The 14,555-nt window shown below is 41.1% G+C and overlaps 1 protein-coding gene across 2 annotated transcripts in view; it reads left to right on the top strand.

The window, feature by feature from the left end:
* Positions 1-142: 142 nt before the first annotated feature.
* The window catches only part of SOCS6 (suppressor of cytokine signaling 6), a 31,292-nt gene continuing 16,879 nt past the window's right edge, over positions 143-14,555 (top strand). The window contains exons 1-2 of one of the 2 annotated variants that reach the window (XM_006761926.2): positions 143-777; positions 4,559-4,748. The gene's annotated coding sequence lies outside the window, so the exon portion shown is untranslated. Of the gene's footprint in view, positions 778-4,024; positions 4,447-4,558; positions 4,749-14,555 lie in introns of those variants that run through there. The other variant, XM_006761925.2, reaches the window with a different exon arrangement.

The raw sequence follows: 14,555 nt of genomic DNA, 5'->3' as shown, positions 1-14,555 counted from the left end.
GCGCAGCTCCCCGGGACCCGGGGCAGGCCGCGATTTCGTTTGCTTCGGGAGTTGGCAACTTCAGGGACCCTGGTGGCTCCGTGTGGAGCAGGACTGTTGACATCTCTCAGTGTGCGTCCTGGCACAGAACTTAATGTGTGCGGATGGTGGGGTTCCAGCAGCTCCCCGGGACCCGGGGCAGGCCGCGATTTCGTTTGCTTCGGGAGTTGGCAACTTCAGGGACCCTGGTGGCTCCGTGTGGAGCAGGACTGTTGACATCTCTCAGTGTGCGTCCTGGCACAGAACTTGGAATGTGTGCGGGTCCCTGGGTGCCGGCGTCGCGCGCAGCCGGCCTGTGGAATTCGGGGTTCCGTCCCGCTCTGGAACTTGGGGCCAGGTGGGAACACGCGGCAGAACTCGGGCTTCCGGGAAGGAAGTCCATACCTTTGAATTGAGTGCCACCCATGTTCCTGGACCAGGCAGGGCGCATCCCAGCAGTCATGTGAATGAGACAGAAAGGCTCCTCCAAAACACGTTTCTAATGGGCCGTGTGCCCTGAATAAAGACGTATTTGTCATCAAAAGTAAACTGTTTTCTCCTTGTAGATGAAATCACTGGGGTGTTCTCACCCACAGGAGGCGTGCGTTTCTCGACGTTTTTTTCTTAACCCAGCAGACACCACCACATGAAACGCGCTTCACTTACTTGAATGAATGCGTGTTAAGTGGCTTATTTAGTGCTAGAGAGAGTCAAGCGTTATTTGAAAGCATGAGTGGCACGGTTGACCAAGTTTCACAGGTAAAACCCCAAAACGTAGCCCCTGATACAGCTTTCCCCAGGCTCCTGATTTCTCCTCGGTGCGGCTCACCTGGCGCGCAGGTGGTGCGGTTCAGAATTTCACCAGCTCTGATGGAATGTGTGGCCGCAGCACGGAGGTTCCAGCACAGTCCCTGGTCTCTCATTGCCCTTGGGGAAGCTGCTCTCTGATGGGGGACGTGGTAAGAATTCCCGGAAGAAGTGACTCTGGTGTTTGGTCAGTGCTTGTTACTGTTTGGTCTGGTTGAGGATCCACCATGTATTCACCCGAACGTTATTGTCCTTTTTAGGACTCCCTTCACCATCTCTTTGAAACATTTCCCCCTCTTTATTATGGTCCTTAGACATCGTCTGAGTTGGTGGGAAGTATACTGTCCCTTCCCCCCTCCTTTTTCTTTTTAAATTTTTATTGATTTTTTTTTTTTTAGAGATGGAGGGAGGTAGAGGGAGAGAGAGAAAAACATTGATGAGAGAGAAACTTCAACATCAATTGGCTGCTTCCTGAAACAGCCCCCACTGGGGATGGAGCTGCAGCCAAGCTTGTGTCCTGATCTGGAATGGAACCAGTGACCTTCTGGTGCATGGGTTGATTGATGCTCAACCATCTGAGCCACACTGGGTGGGCCCTTTCCCCATCTGTTTTTTTAAAAAATATATATTTCATTGATTTTTTACAGAGAGGAAGGTAGAGGGATAGAGAGTTAGAAACATCGGATGAGAGAGAAACATTGATCAGCTGCCTCCTGCATACCCGCGACTGGGGATGCGACAGCAACCAAGGTACATGCCCTTGACCAGAATTGAACCTGGGACCTTTCAGTCCGCAGGCTGACACTCTATCCACTGAGCCAAACCTGTCAGGGCAACTTTCCCCATCTTTTAATGGGAAGGCCTTACACATGACTGCCACAGGCTCCAGGGACACACCCCTGGGTGTCACCTGGCACCCTCCCAAGGCAGCACCTTGCAGGGAGTGACAGAGGAGTTTGGGCACCATTGACCTGGGCTGCAGCCCACTTGGGCTGTGCTATGACCTGGGAGGAAAAGCTGGCTGTAGGGACTGGATTCTTACTCATTCCTTTCAGTGGCCCTCTTTATAGGGAACAGAAGCAAGTATCTTAAGACTGTCTTGTTATGTAACTTCACTCCTCACAGATAGCTGGTAGTTTTCTCCATTGTGGTCAGTTGTCAGGAAACTTTCATGTTACTAATAGTATGTGTCTTTTATTTTGCTCATGGAAGTCATTGTGCGATCTTACTGAAAAGCCTTACTATACTCTGAAAAAAAGGAAATGTTATGTCCATTTCTGAGTTTGTGATAGTTACTGTTTTCTCTCAAAAATATACAGCCATATGAAATGGGTTGGTACACAACTATGTTGAATTTGATCTTTATTTATAATCCAGTATAACTAGTGGGTGTATATACATCCATTTTAATATTTCAGAAGGGTAGACAGGTAAATGACCCAGAACTAGGATCACTTTTTTGCTGTTTTCTGTTTGTTGCGCCTGTTATGGGAAGTGAAGGTTGTCTGTTTCAGTCCTCTGACCTCATCCCTCACCTCCTCCAGTTTTGGCAAGGGTGCATTTGCGGTCCCTGTGTACTTTTGTAAAATTATTCCCTTTACAAGGGAGGAATTCATAATACTAATGTATGTCACAGAAAGAGCAAACTTTTTTGTATGACAAGATTGACCAAAAGAGTTGTCCAGGTAGTAAACTGGGAACAGTAGTGGGACATGACTTATGTTGGACCAATAGTGAAATTGGCATTAATATTTTATGGTTATTTTATTATGCTTATAAGTAGTGAAAGCTTTAGGACTGAGTGTACATTTTACTTTAAACTTGGGTCTTCTTTGATGATTCACACAAACATCAAATTTTACTTAGTTGGAACAGTTGTTTTTAGGGGGCTGTTGGTCTTCTTGATGCTTTCAAGAATAGACACTATGTAAAGTCATTTAAGATTTTAGTTCTCAAATTGCACCTAAAGGACATTTTGGAGGTGTTAGATCTTTAGGAAAGAGTATACCTTACTAGCTTTGTGACCTTGAACACATCTTAGGTTCCCTCCCAGTCTATTCCTCATATGGGGCTAACCTGGGGATAGACATCCATTTGACAGTTATTATGAGCATTATTTGTTTAAAGTAAAATCCAAGCGCTGTCATGGGTTACAATATTTCTGTCTGGTTCTGTAGAATTCACAGGGTAGGAATTTATTTTTAATTGATTTTATTGGGGTGACATTGGTTAATAAAATTATATAGATTTTGGGTGTACAATTCTATACTAAATCATTTGTATATTGTATTATGTGTTAACCACCCAAATCAAGGCTCCTTCCATCACCATTTATCTCCTTTATCCCTCCCCCCACTTCCCTCTGATAATCACCATACTGTTGTCTGTGTCTATGAAGACAGGTTTTTTTTTTGCTTAATCCCTTCACCTTTTCACTCAGCTCCACAACCCCAGTCCCCTCTGACAGCTATAGGTCTGTTTTCTAAAGTCTGTTTCTATTTTGTTTGTTAGTTTATTTTGTTGATTAGTTTCCACATATAAGTGAAATCATATGGTACTTGTCTTTCTCTGACTGGTTATTTCACTTAGCATAATGCTTTCCAGGTCCATCCGTGTTGTCAAAGGGTAAAATTTCCTTCTTTTTTTACGGATTGGTACTATTCCATTGTGTAAATGTACCCCAGCTTTTTTATCCACTTACCTACTGGTGGACCCTGGGGTGTTTCCAGATCTTAGCTATTGTACTAGTAAATAATACTGCAGTGGACATAGGGGTGTGTATATTTTTTTGAATCAGTGTTTTGGGCTTCTTTGGTTATATTCCCAGAAGTAGAACCACTGGATCATAAGATAGTTCCATTTTTAATTTTTTTGAGGGATTTCCATGCTGTTTTCCACAGTGGCTGCACCAATCTGCATTACTACCAACGAAGGACAAGGGTTCCTTTTTCTCCACATCCTCGCCAACGCTGTTTGTGTTGCTTTACTGATGGTAGACATTCTGGCAGGTGTGAGGTGATACCTCATTGTAGTTTTAATTTGCATTGCTGTGATTAGTGACTTTGAGCCTCTTTTCATATGTCTATTGGTCATCTGTATGTCCTCTTTGGAGAAATGTCTATTGAGGTTCTTTGCCCATTTTTTAAATTGGATTGTTTGGGTTTTTTTTGGTGTTTTATAAGTTCTTTATAAGGGTAGGTTTTGAAAAATAAACAGGAAATCTTATTAGCTTTATCTGTACAACTGCCTTTCTCAGCATTGGTGTGAACATTGAAGAGACAATGCATGTAGATGTGTGAGTTCAGTGCCTGGACTATAACAAGTACTAATAGTAATAATTAGATTACACTGTGATCGGTTAAAAGGAGTATCCTGGTTTATCAGCAATGTCTATGTAAGACTTGGTTTTCCTTGTTAAGGAAGCCCTGTGTGGGAAAGGGTGAGAGTCCAAAGGGACAAGAGAAATGTCAATAAGAGAGGAGAGAGTGGGAGTCCACATAAGTACTAATGGTGCCAGCTACTAGAAGAGTGAGGGTGGCAAATGCTTACAGTGTCAGCCACCATTGGATTCCTTGGCCCTGGGTCATGGCGGTCAGTGGTGGAAGATCGAGAACAAAAAAGGTACAATACATGGCCCTCTGCAAGGCCCTGTGCTCCATTCATGCTGTTTTAATATTGCTTTGTCACTCTTAGCAGCTATCATACTAAACTTGTTTCTTGAAATTATTAAAAGGGCATCCACTCGGAGACTATGTTTGGGGAGCAGTGGCTATCCCCTTGTCCCTGGGAGCAGACCATTGAATAAAGAAAGAAAGAGAAGAAAGAAGACAAGATCTGGTCTCTGAAGACCTAGATGACAAGCAGATATCTGAACATCACTGAACCCTGAAGGTGTCACCGTGCCATCTGAAATTTGCCAGCAGGTAAATTTGGTTATCTGAAGAGGCATCCATCCAGCAGTTTGATGGCAGTCTGAGATTACTGTGTATTCAATATATACATTTGTGTTTAAAGCTTTTATTCTGAAGGCAGAGGAATATATGGTTCATATTGGATAAAATTTTCATCAAAAATGATAATAAGAGTTTAATGTTATTCTTTAGAACTGTGTAGACAAGGTGTGTTCACCAAGTGCTCTAGATAGCCTCTTAGGTTGCTGCTTATGGTTGAACTTGTAGTGGTAGCTGTTGTTCTGGCCACACCAGAAACATGCTGGATGGTTGAAGCAGCAGTACAGTAGCACACTTTTAAAGTAGGAAGTCTTACTGGTAGGCTTGTTACTTTGTATGATTTTCCTTTTATGAATTTTGGTTTGATGTTTATAATAATGAAGGTGTTTGCTGTTCAAGCTTAATTTCAGTTTCAAAGTAAATATTTTTTGGCAATAGCTATTTTTGTCTTTTGACATTGCTTTTAAAGTGAACACATACACAACACACACTGAATAACAGTACTACCAGTTATAACAGACTCAGATTATGTAAGCATGTATCAAAATAGAATTGCATTAGGATTTTAGTGGTTTGGCACATTTGCAAAATTATTTCATTGTAGAAATAGAATGAACCTCCTGATCATGAACCAGCTTCTTTCTTACCTAGATGATGAGGAAACTGAGACTAAAAGTGATTACATAGTCTTCCCAAAGCCACGTTACAGATTTCATAGTGGAGTCTGGTGTAGATACCTCTTCTTGCCATTGATGTAAGATGTTTTATTTTCTCCGGGGAGCAAGGGAATTTGGGTTTGTGGAGGAAACCCTTCATGGAGGATGTGTCACAGTTGAGCTGGCCCTTGGAGGGTGACCTGCGTTTGATTGGGAAGAGCTATAGACGACAGGGACATTATCTCAAACAGGCTGAATCAAACCGGAGCTGTATGTTTACTTCCCTGATTTGATGGAGCTCATCCTCCTAGTGACTTCCTAAACAGGTGAGGGGGCATGGGTCATGTGTGTGTGTTTGACACCTGGCATGTCAGAAAATGTCTGTGTTCTAAATATTTGATGTATAGTCCAGCTGGGTATAGATTTCTAGATTACTATTTGAGTCAGTGGCAGCCTAACTCTGAAATCTCAGCAACAAATAAAGGTGTGTTTCTCACTTTCACCAAATCTGCTGTGGGCCTGGGGTTCCCCTCGCATCTTCCTTGAGATCCAGCCTACTGTCACCTGTGTTCCCCTCCCATCACCCATGGCTCGGGCTACCACAGCAGAGACAGGGAGAGCAGACAGGCCACAGGCTGGCACTGCAATACTTGGCGCAGAAGTGACACATGTCACATTTGCTCCACAGTCCATTGTCCAGAGCCAGCCATGTCCCTGCTGGGATGCCGAGAGATGTGGCAGCACACTGAAGTGATGGACCGACTGTATGCCATGTTGAAAGTCAGTTTCTCTGGGAATTTTTAAGGCGTTGCTCTGCCAGCTTCCAGTGCTATCTCTTAGTCAGCAGCATTACACATCCCAGTCATTTGTATGTAATTTTTTTCTCTTTCTGGATGCTTTATAGTACCTTTGTATTATCTCCTAAACTCTAAAATGTTGCTGTAATGTGCCTGATCGTTATTTTTTCTTTTTGGATAGACTGAGCAGTCCATGGACCCTTAGACTCTACACTTGGATTCTTGGATTCTGGCAAAATGTTTAAAATTTCTTTTATAACTTCTTCCCCTTGAATTTTTTTCCCGCCTGACTGAAGCTCTTTGTTGGATGTTGGGCCTCTTGAATTGATGTATTAATTTTTTCCCCCTCAATTTTTAAGAATCAGCTTTTTTTTGGTTCTTTTTTGGGGGGTGAATATTCTCCATTTTTCTTCTTTTGAATTTTAATTTTGGCTTCAGGAGTTCTTGTTTTTTAACTGTTCTCTTCCCCACTTTTGAAAATAAATAGTAAATGATTCTTGTTTCAGATTTGCGATAACTTTTCTTAGATGTGTTTTTTGTTGCCTTCCCTTCCAGTAGGCTTCAATTGCAGCTTTCTCCAGTTTCTCTAAGCCAGTTGACACTGTTGTTGTCTGCTTTCCTTTCCTCACTGACCTTGTGTTTTTCGGGGGTGAGGAAGAGGGATAATAAAGATAAAGAAGTTTATGTTTCATAAGCTCATGCAGTTTTTTTGTTCTTTTTAATAGTTTGTGTTTGTTTTTCTAGCATCAGTGAATATTAAAGCCTTTTACGTTGGGGGGAACTTACATCTAATTCCTCTTTAAATAGTTTTTCACTGTGTTCAGCTAGTGTCATCATGGAGGCACATCTCTGTCACTGAACTCCATGTAACTTAAATACGAAATGCCTGCTCTCCTACAGTGGGCAATGCAAATTATTTTAAGTTGGATCTTTTTTTAAAATATGTTTTTATTGATTTCAGAGAGAGGAATGGAGACGGAGAGATAGAAACATCAACGAGAGAAAAATATCATAGATTGGGTGCCTATATCATTGATTGGGTGCCTCCAGCATGCCCCCCACTGGGGATCAAGCTCGCAACCCAGGCCATGTGCCCTGACAGGGAATCGAACCATGACCTCCTGGTTTATGGGTTGACACTCAACCATTGAACCACACCGGCTAGGCTTAAGTTGGATCATTTTAATATCAAAAGGTCACATGTGCGGCATCCTACAATAAATGGTTATATTAGATAATTATCAGCTTACAATGCACATTATGTTTTCCATTTTGTAAGATTATTTGCTTAATAGGGCTATATTAATTTGAATAATTATTGCTCCCCAGGATCCCCTTTATCTCTAAAAATCAGAAGTGAGGTTTATGTATGCTCTTAATATATATTTAGTAAATGTTATGTGGATTACTTTTTGTATCCCAAATCTGCTATTCTCAATTTCATTGTACTTATAGAAAATGAGGAAAGATGATCTTAACTGAAAGTTCATATTCTCTAAAGCACGCTGAATGAAAAACTCATATATTCTATGCAAAAGCATTTGAGTAGTTGATAAATTGTTTTTTAAATTGGTGACTTTGTGTTGAGATCTAAAGGCTGAGAGCATTCAAAACAGTTGTGTCACTTTTCAGTTACTTATATTTTTAAATACTTTAAAAAAGATTTTAAATTAATTAATTAATTAATTTTTTAGCGAGGGAGGAAGAGAGAGAGAGAAACATCGATGTGAGAGCTAAACACTGATAAACTGCCTCCTACATGCCCTCTATTGGGAATCAAGCCCATGACCAGGGCATGTCACCTGACTGGGAATTGAACCAGCAACCTTTGGGTGCATGGGATGATGCTCAACCAACTGAGCCACACTGGCCAAGGCATGTTACAGTTATTTTTATGTGCACGTTGCCTTTAGGAGTTAAAAGTTTTTGGTTTAATAGTTCAGTATATTTAAAAGATTTTGTGTGTAAATGAATATAACTTTAAATTTTGAAGAATGAAAAGTAATGAAAGAACTTAATTATTGCACTGTTTGGTATAGTACCTCTCCCACAGAATGAAAACAAAAACAGCAGACAGATCTTTGGGCCCTACCTAATTATAACTATTTGTCATACATTCTGAAAGGGTGTTACCTGCTCAGTAGTTTAAACAGTGAGGCCATTCTTTCTCACAGGCAGTCAACATGCTGAGATTGCTTGGGGTATTTGCTACGTTTTTAGCTAAAACATTGGTGAGTGCCTAGAGAGGCATAAAAATATGTACATTAAAATTTAATATGCACATATATAAAGACTGAGGATTTGTTACCTTAGTATACTACTTTTTAAATCCAACATGTTTAAATCTGAATTAGAAAATTAGTTTATTTCATTAACTAATTCTTATAAGCCAGCTCCATTAATATTTTAAATGATTGAATCTATGAACTGTTGTTTCATATTCAACTGTTGAATCTATGAACTGTTGTTTCAGTTGACTAGCAATGCACTGAACACAGTTACAGGAAAAAATGCTTAGAAATGATCACATAAAAGTTCTCTGCAGGTTTAATGTCTGAGTATCTGCATATTTTTATTTTCATTCAATCAGATACTCTTGGAGCTGGGTAGGTTTTAGAGATCAATGTGTTATATGGGACACTGAGACTCGGAAGATTCACCCAGTGTCACAGGAACTTGGTGCTACTTTATGTTTTTATGTAAGTGGTCTACAAAGTGGGAGTGAATCACTTGAACATTTATTAGAGCTTTTGCTGTAATTATAAATTCATTCTTAATTTATTAAATTTTAAATTAAAAGTGGACAACTTTAAGCCCACTTTTTTTTTAAATCCTCACCAGAGGATATGTTTTTATTGATTTTAGGGAGAGGGAGAAAGAGAGAAACATCATTGTGAGAGGGAAACGTTGATCGGTTTCCTCTCGTATGCACCCCAATTGGGGATTGAGCCCGAAACCTGGGTATGTGCCCTGACCGGGAAGCGAATTTGCGACCTTTTGATGTATGGGACAATGCTCCAACCAGTTGACCCACACCATGACAAGTCTACTTTTCTTAATTTGGTTATCTTTAAATTTCTTTATCTACCTTTGTAGCCATACAAGTATTCCTGTTGCTTTTTAAAACGAAGCTTGTTGTGGTAAGATCTAGAGGCCCTAAAAGAAGGCAAAGCAATTATATCACATTTACTCTGTTTCAGTTATTTTTTTAAAAATATATTTTATTGAATTTTTTACAGAGAGGAAGGGAGAGGGACAGAGAGCCAGAAACATCGATCAGATCAGCTGCCTCCTGCACACCCCCCACTGGGGATATGCCCATAACCAAGGCACATGCCCTTGACCGGAATCGAACCTGGGACCCTTGAGTCCGCAGGCCGATGCTCTATCCAGTGAGCCAAACCAGCCAGGGCTGTTTCAGTTACTTTTATTTGCATGTAGTTCTCAAGAATGTGAAGAGCCAGAGATTTTAACGCTATGTGCAAATTAACAAGCTAGCTTGACACGGTTACATGATTGCTGCCAGGAGACATGAGATGCCTGGGCCTGAGATAAAGGACTTCCTTCAGGATACCATCCTTACTTAGCCAGGGTATCAGCCTTTGTGCCACCTCCCTGAGCACCAGTACCTTGTTGAGAAAAGAATGTAGGGGACCAAAGGAGAAAGCAAGAAAAATACCTAGAATGCCACTCTGCAATAATGCCCGTAAGATAGGACAGTAGCTTGGACCAACAAGGTGGTGGAAAGTGATTGGATTCTGCATGTATTTTGAAGATAGCAGCTGAGATTGGGATGTGCGGTGTGAGAGAAAGAGAGGAACCATGGATGATCCACACCCTTTGTTCTGAGCTGTTGGGAAAATGGAGTAACCACAAGTGAAAGTGGAAAAGGCTGCAAGGAGAGCAGGGTGGGGATGGGATGGGAAAGATCCAGAGCTTCATTTATGAACTCGTTAAATCTCAGGTATCTCTAAGATAGCAGAGTGGCCACGTCAAGAAGGGAGTTTAGCCCTAGCTGATTTGGTTCAGTGGATAGAGTGTCGGCCTGTGGACTGAAAGTTCTGGATTCGATTCCAGTCAAGGGCACATGCCTGGGTTGTGAGCTTGATCTTCAGTAGGGGGCGTGCAGGAGGCAGCTGATCAATGATTCTCATCATTGATGTTTCTATCTCTTCGTCTCCCTTCCTCTCTGAAATAAATAAAAATATATTAAAAAAAAAAGAAGGGAGTTGATTGATCACTGGCTAAAGAGAGAGAAATTCAGGCCTGCTGGTGTGGCTCAGTGGTTGAACTTCGACCTGTGCACCTAGAGGTCACTGGTTCAATTCTTGGTCAGGCACATGCCCAGGTAGCAGGTTTGATCCTCAGCAGGGGGTGTGCAGAAGGCAGCCGATAGATGTTGAGGTTTCTCCCTCATTGTTGTTTCTATCTTTCCCTCTCCCTTCCTCGCTCTCTAAAAATTAATTAAAAACATGTTTAAATAAAAGGAAATTCGAGAGTAGGTGACATCAATATTATTTAGAACATGAGAACGAGTGAAGTCGCTAAGGACATGAGTGTAAATGAAGAAGAAATGACCAAAGCGGAGTGCTGGGGAGCTCCAAAATTAAGAGATTGGAGGCAGTCTGAGGCATGATCAGCTGTATCAAATGCTGCTGAGAGAGCACCTAAGATAAGGACTGAAAATTGATGCTGGATTTGCAGTGTGGACATCATAAGTGACTTTGACAAGAGCAACTTCTGTTTAGTGGTAGAGTAGGTCTCTGGTGTGGTTTAAGAGAAAATTGGGAGACAGGGAATGGTAGGCCTCAGGTATGCATGATTTTCCCAAGGTGCTCTGTTGCAGAGGGGATTAAGAAATTGAACCTCTTTTACCACCCATAGCTGGTGGGGAAAGTGGGGCCAAGACAAATTTGTTTATACATGTGAGAAATGACATTTTTAGGAGTGATCCTGTAGAATGGGGAAATTGTTGGGTAATGAAGGAGATCACGTGTGCCAAGTGGAGGGTGCCTTTAGAAAGGTGTGTGCACCTGCACAAGTGACAGGATAGATGTGCAGACCTGTGTCGCCAGGTCGGTAGACATGAATTGAAGTGTTGGCGTTTGAGATTTGGTTGTGATGTTTTTAATTTTCTCAGTGAAACAGGATGCTGTCCCCTCAGCTGGGATGGAAGGTAGGGGGAGTAAGTATAGGAGTTAGGAAAACTGTGAAATGCCCACAAGTGCGGAGTGAATGGAATGTAGTTTGATTTCCAGGCACATGGAGGCTCCTTCTGAAGCTCAGGTCATGGCCATTAAAGTGAGGTCAGTCAATGCTTATGGGTTTGTGTGGCCACATTCCCCTGCAAGGGCACAGGTGTGGCCCAGGGGGGTTGGATTTAACCAATGTTGTGGTTTTGCCAAGAGTGTTTTTCAGAGTAAGAGTGGGGGAGGATTAGGGTTAGGTCTGTGCTGGGGGATGACTAGGAGTAATCATGGAAATAGTGGATAAGGAGGGGAAAGGGACACTGAAGAGTTGAGCCTATGACTCTTGTCTTCATTTATTTTTTATGTTTCTTATTTTTTTGAATTTATCTTTATTGTTGAAAATATTACACCTGCCCCCTTCCCCCCTCATTGACCCCCTCCTCCCCACTTTCACCCTTTCCCCAGGCCTTCATTGCACTATTGTCTGTGTCCATGGGTTATTCATATGCTATATAATATGCATATTGTCCCCTCCACTGGGAGTTCAACCAGGGGGTGGGGCCAGCGGGCCAACTGCCTGCGGCCCCTCCCTCTGGCCAACCCAGCCCAATCACCCCGGCGCAGGCTGGCCGGACCCCACCCATGCATGAATTTGTGCACCAGGGCTCTAGTATGCATATAAGTTCTTTGGTTAATCTCTTCTCCCTCCACTCCCAACCCCCACCCCTTCTCTCTGAAAATCATCAGTCTGTTGCATGCTTCCATATCTCTGGATTTATTTTGTTTGTCAGTTTCTTTTGTTCATTAGATTCCACATAAAAGTGAGATTGTGTGCTATTTGTCTTTCTCTGACTGGCTTATTTTGTTGGCATAATACTCTCCAGGTCCCTCCATGTTGTTTCAGTACTCTTGTCTTTTTAGACTTTGAATGAAGTACTGATGGGGTGGTCATAATAATCTGGCTGGTCATAATAATCTGGCCACTCAGTGTATATGCACCAAACAAAATGTTAGATTTGCAAAACATTATTTTGGGTGGGGTGAGGAGAAGGAGGAGGCTGCCTAGGTTCTAATAAAACAAAGATAATACACTATTCTTATCTACTGATTTATATTCTTGTATGGTTTCCATTCACAGTGTAACTGGAAGCCAAGAAAAGGCCTTGCATTTTGATTTAACCTGATGGATTTGTTCAGCCATTCCCTTTAAAAAAGGAACAAACAAGTTCACATACTTTATTTTTATAAAAGTGCCTCATATTTATTAGAGAACATTTTGAAAATAAAGTACTGGAAATAATATTTACAAAGTCTTCTGCGGTCCAGTTGACGGTTCTGCTGTATTTCTTACTGGTCTGGTTTTCCTCCCTATTCTTTCTACATAATCGAGACCACACTTTACATACGATTTTGTTTCCTGTGTTTTTGCACGTAACAAATGAACAATAATATGAACTTTTCCCCACGTTATTTATAACTCTGTATAAATATCAATTTTAATGGTTCCCTCAAGTCCCATTGTGTAGATGTGCAGATTTTATTTACAGTTCTCATACTATTGGAACTTAGAATGCCTCTGATATTTAAGACTTAAATTTATTTCTTTATTATATATACTAATGCAGGTGACATTATGCTTTGGTTTTATATTATTTCTTTAAGATTTATAAAAATAGCATTATTGGGTCACAGAATATGAATATTTTTAAGATTTGCATATATCCAAGTTATATTTTCACAACTATACTAAGACATTTTTATGTAAAGCATATCATTATGTAGATCAGAGGTCCTCAAACTACAGCCCGCAGGCCACAAGCAAATACAAATATTGTATTTGTTTCCGTTTTTTTTTTTTTTAATTTAAAATAAGATATGTGCAGTGTGCATAGGAATTTGTTCATAGTTTTTTTTTAAACTATAGTCTGGCCCTCCAAAGGTCTGAAGGACAGTGAACTGGCCCCCTGTTTAAAAAGTTTGAGGACCCCTGATTTAGATAAATCTTTGCTGATTTGACTGGTGTAGAATCATTACTATTTTAATTTGATTCTTATGAGGGTTGGTATTTTTCTGGGAATGTGTTGAGCCAGCTGGTTACTTTTGTGGAAAAATGCACATTATTCTCTGCCTCACACATATCAATACTAGATTAATCAAGGACTTACATTTGAAAAGTACCACTTCGGTAGTTTTATAGGAAATACAGGAGAATTTAAAGCTGTCAGGTGTCAGGGGGTTTCTTAAGATAATAGAAAGGCAAACAATAAAAGAAGACTGACAAACTTGACTAAAGTAACATAAGAAATTTCTGTTCAAGGTACCACAAAAAAAGAAAAAAAAGAAAGTCAGGATACAAGTCGTACACACTATACAGCTGCAGAGAAAAGAAAGATGATCTGTGGAACTGATGTGGAGTGATTTCTGGGTGTCTTGAATATACCTGCCATGTCATAAATCTTTTTGTTCTATATAGTTAGCCATGCATTTGAATAATTTTTCCCACAGTAATAAAAAAAAAAGAAAGAAAAACGTTTAAAAGCCAACCCATTTTACATTCCTACCAGCGGTGTACTAGGGGTCCAGTTTTTCTACATTCATGCGAACACTAGAGCTCAGCATTCTAGTGGGTGTGTAGTAGTATCACATTGTGGCTTTTAGTTACAGTTTCTCAGTGACCAGCACTGTAAGCTCCTTTTCCTGTGGTTATTAGTCATTTGCATGTTTTCTTTGGTAAAAGATCTTTTCCAGTCATTTGCTGATTTTAAAAATCGTGTTATTTGTCTTGCTTATAGATATATGTAATTATATATATCCTGTATAATAAAAGCCCAGTATGCTAAGTGTATAGTCGATTGGTGGGCCATTCAGCCAATCAAAGTGTAATATGCTAATGATATGCTAAGGCCACTCAACTGCTTGCTATGACATGCACTGACCACCAGGGGGCAGACAGTCAACCAGTCCCTATGACATGCACTGACCACCAGCGGGCAGACACTTCGATGGGTAGGTAGGTTAGCTTGCTGCTGGGGTCTGGCCGATTGGGGCTAAGTGAGATGGGATGGACATGCCCTAGACCCATGGTCCCTCCCCAGCTGGCCAACCTCCCACGTCTCTCCACGGCCACAATAGTGCACC

The sequence above is a fragment of the Myotis davidii genome, unplaced genomic scaffold (genome assembly GCF_000327345.1).
Source record: "Myotis davidii unplaced genomic scaffold, ASM32734v1 scaffold96, whole genome shotgun sequence".
Classification (NCBI taxonomy): domain Eukaryota; kingdom Metazoa; phylum Chordata; class Mammalia; order Chiroptera; family Vespertilionidae; genus Myotis; species Myotis davidii.
Note: the sequence above shows the minus strand (reverse complement) of the source record. Positions and strands in the feature narration are given on the sequence as shown.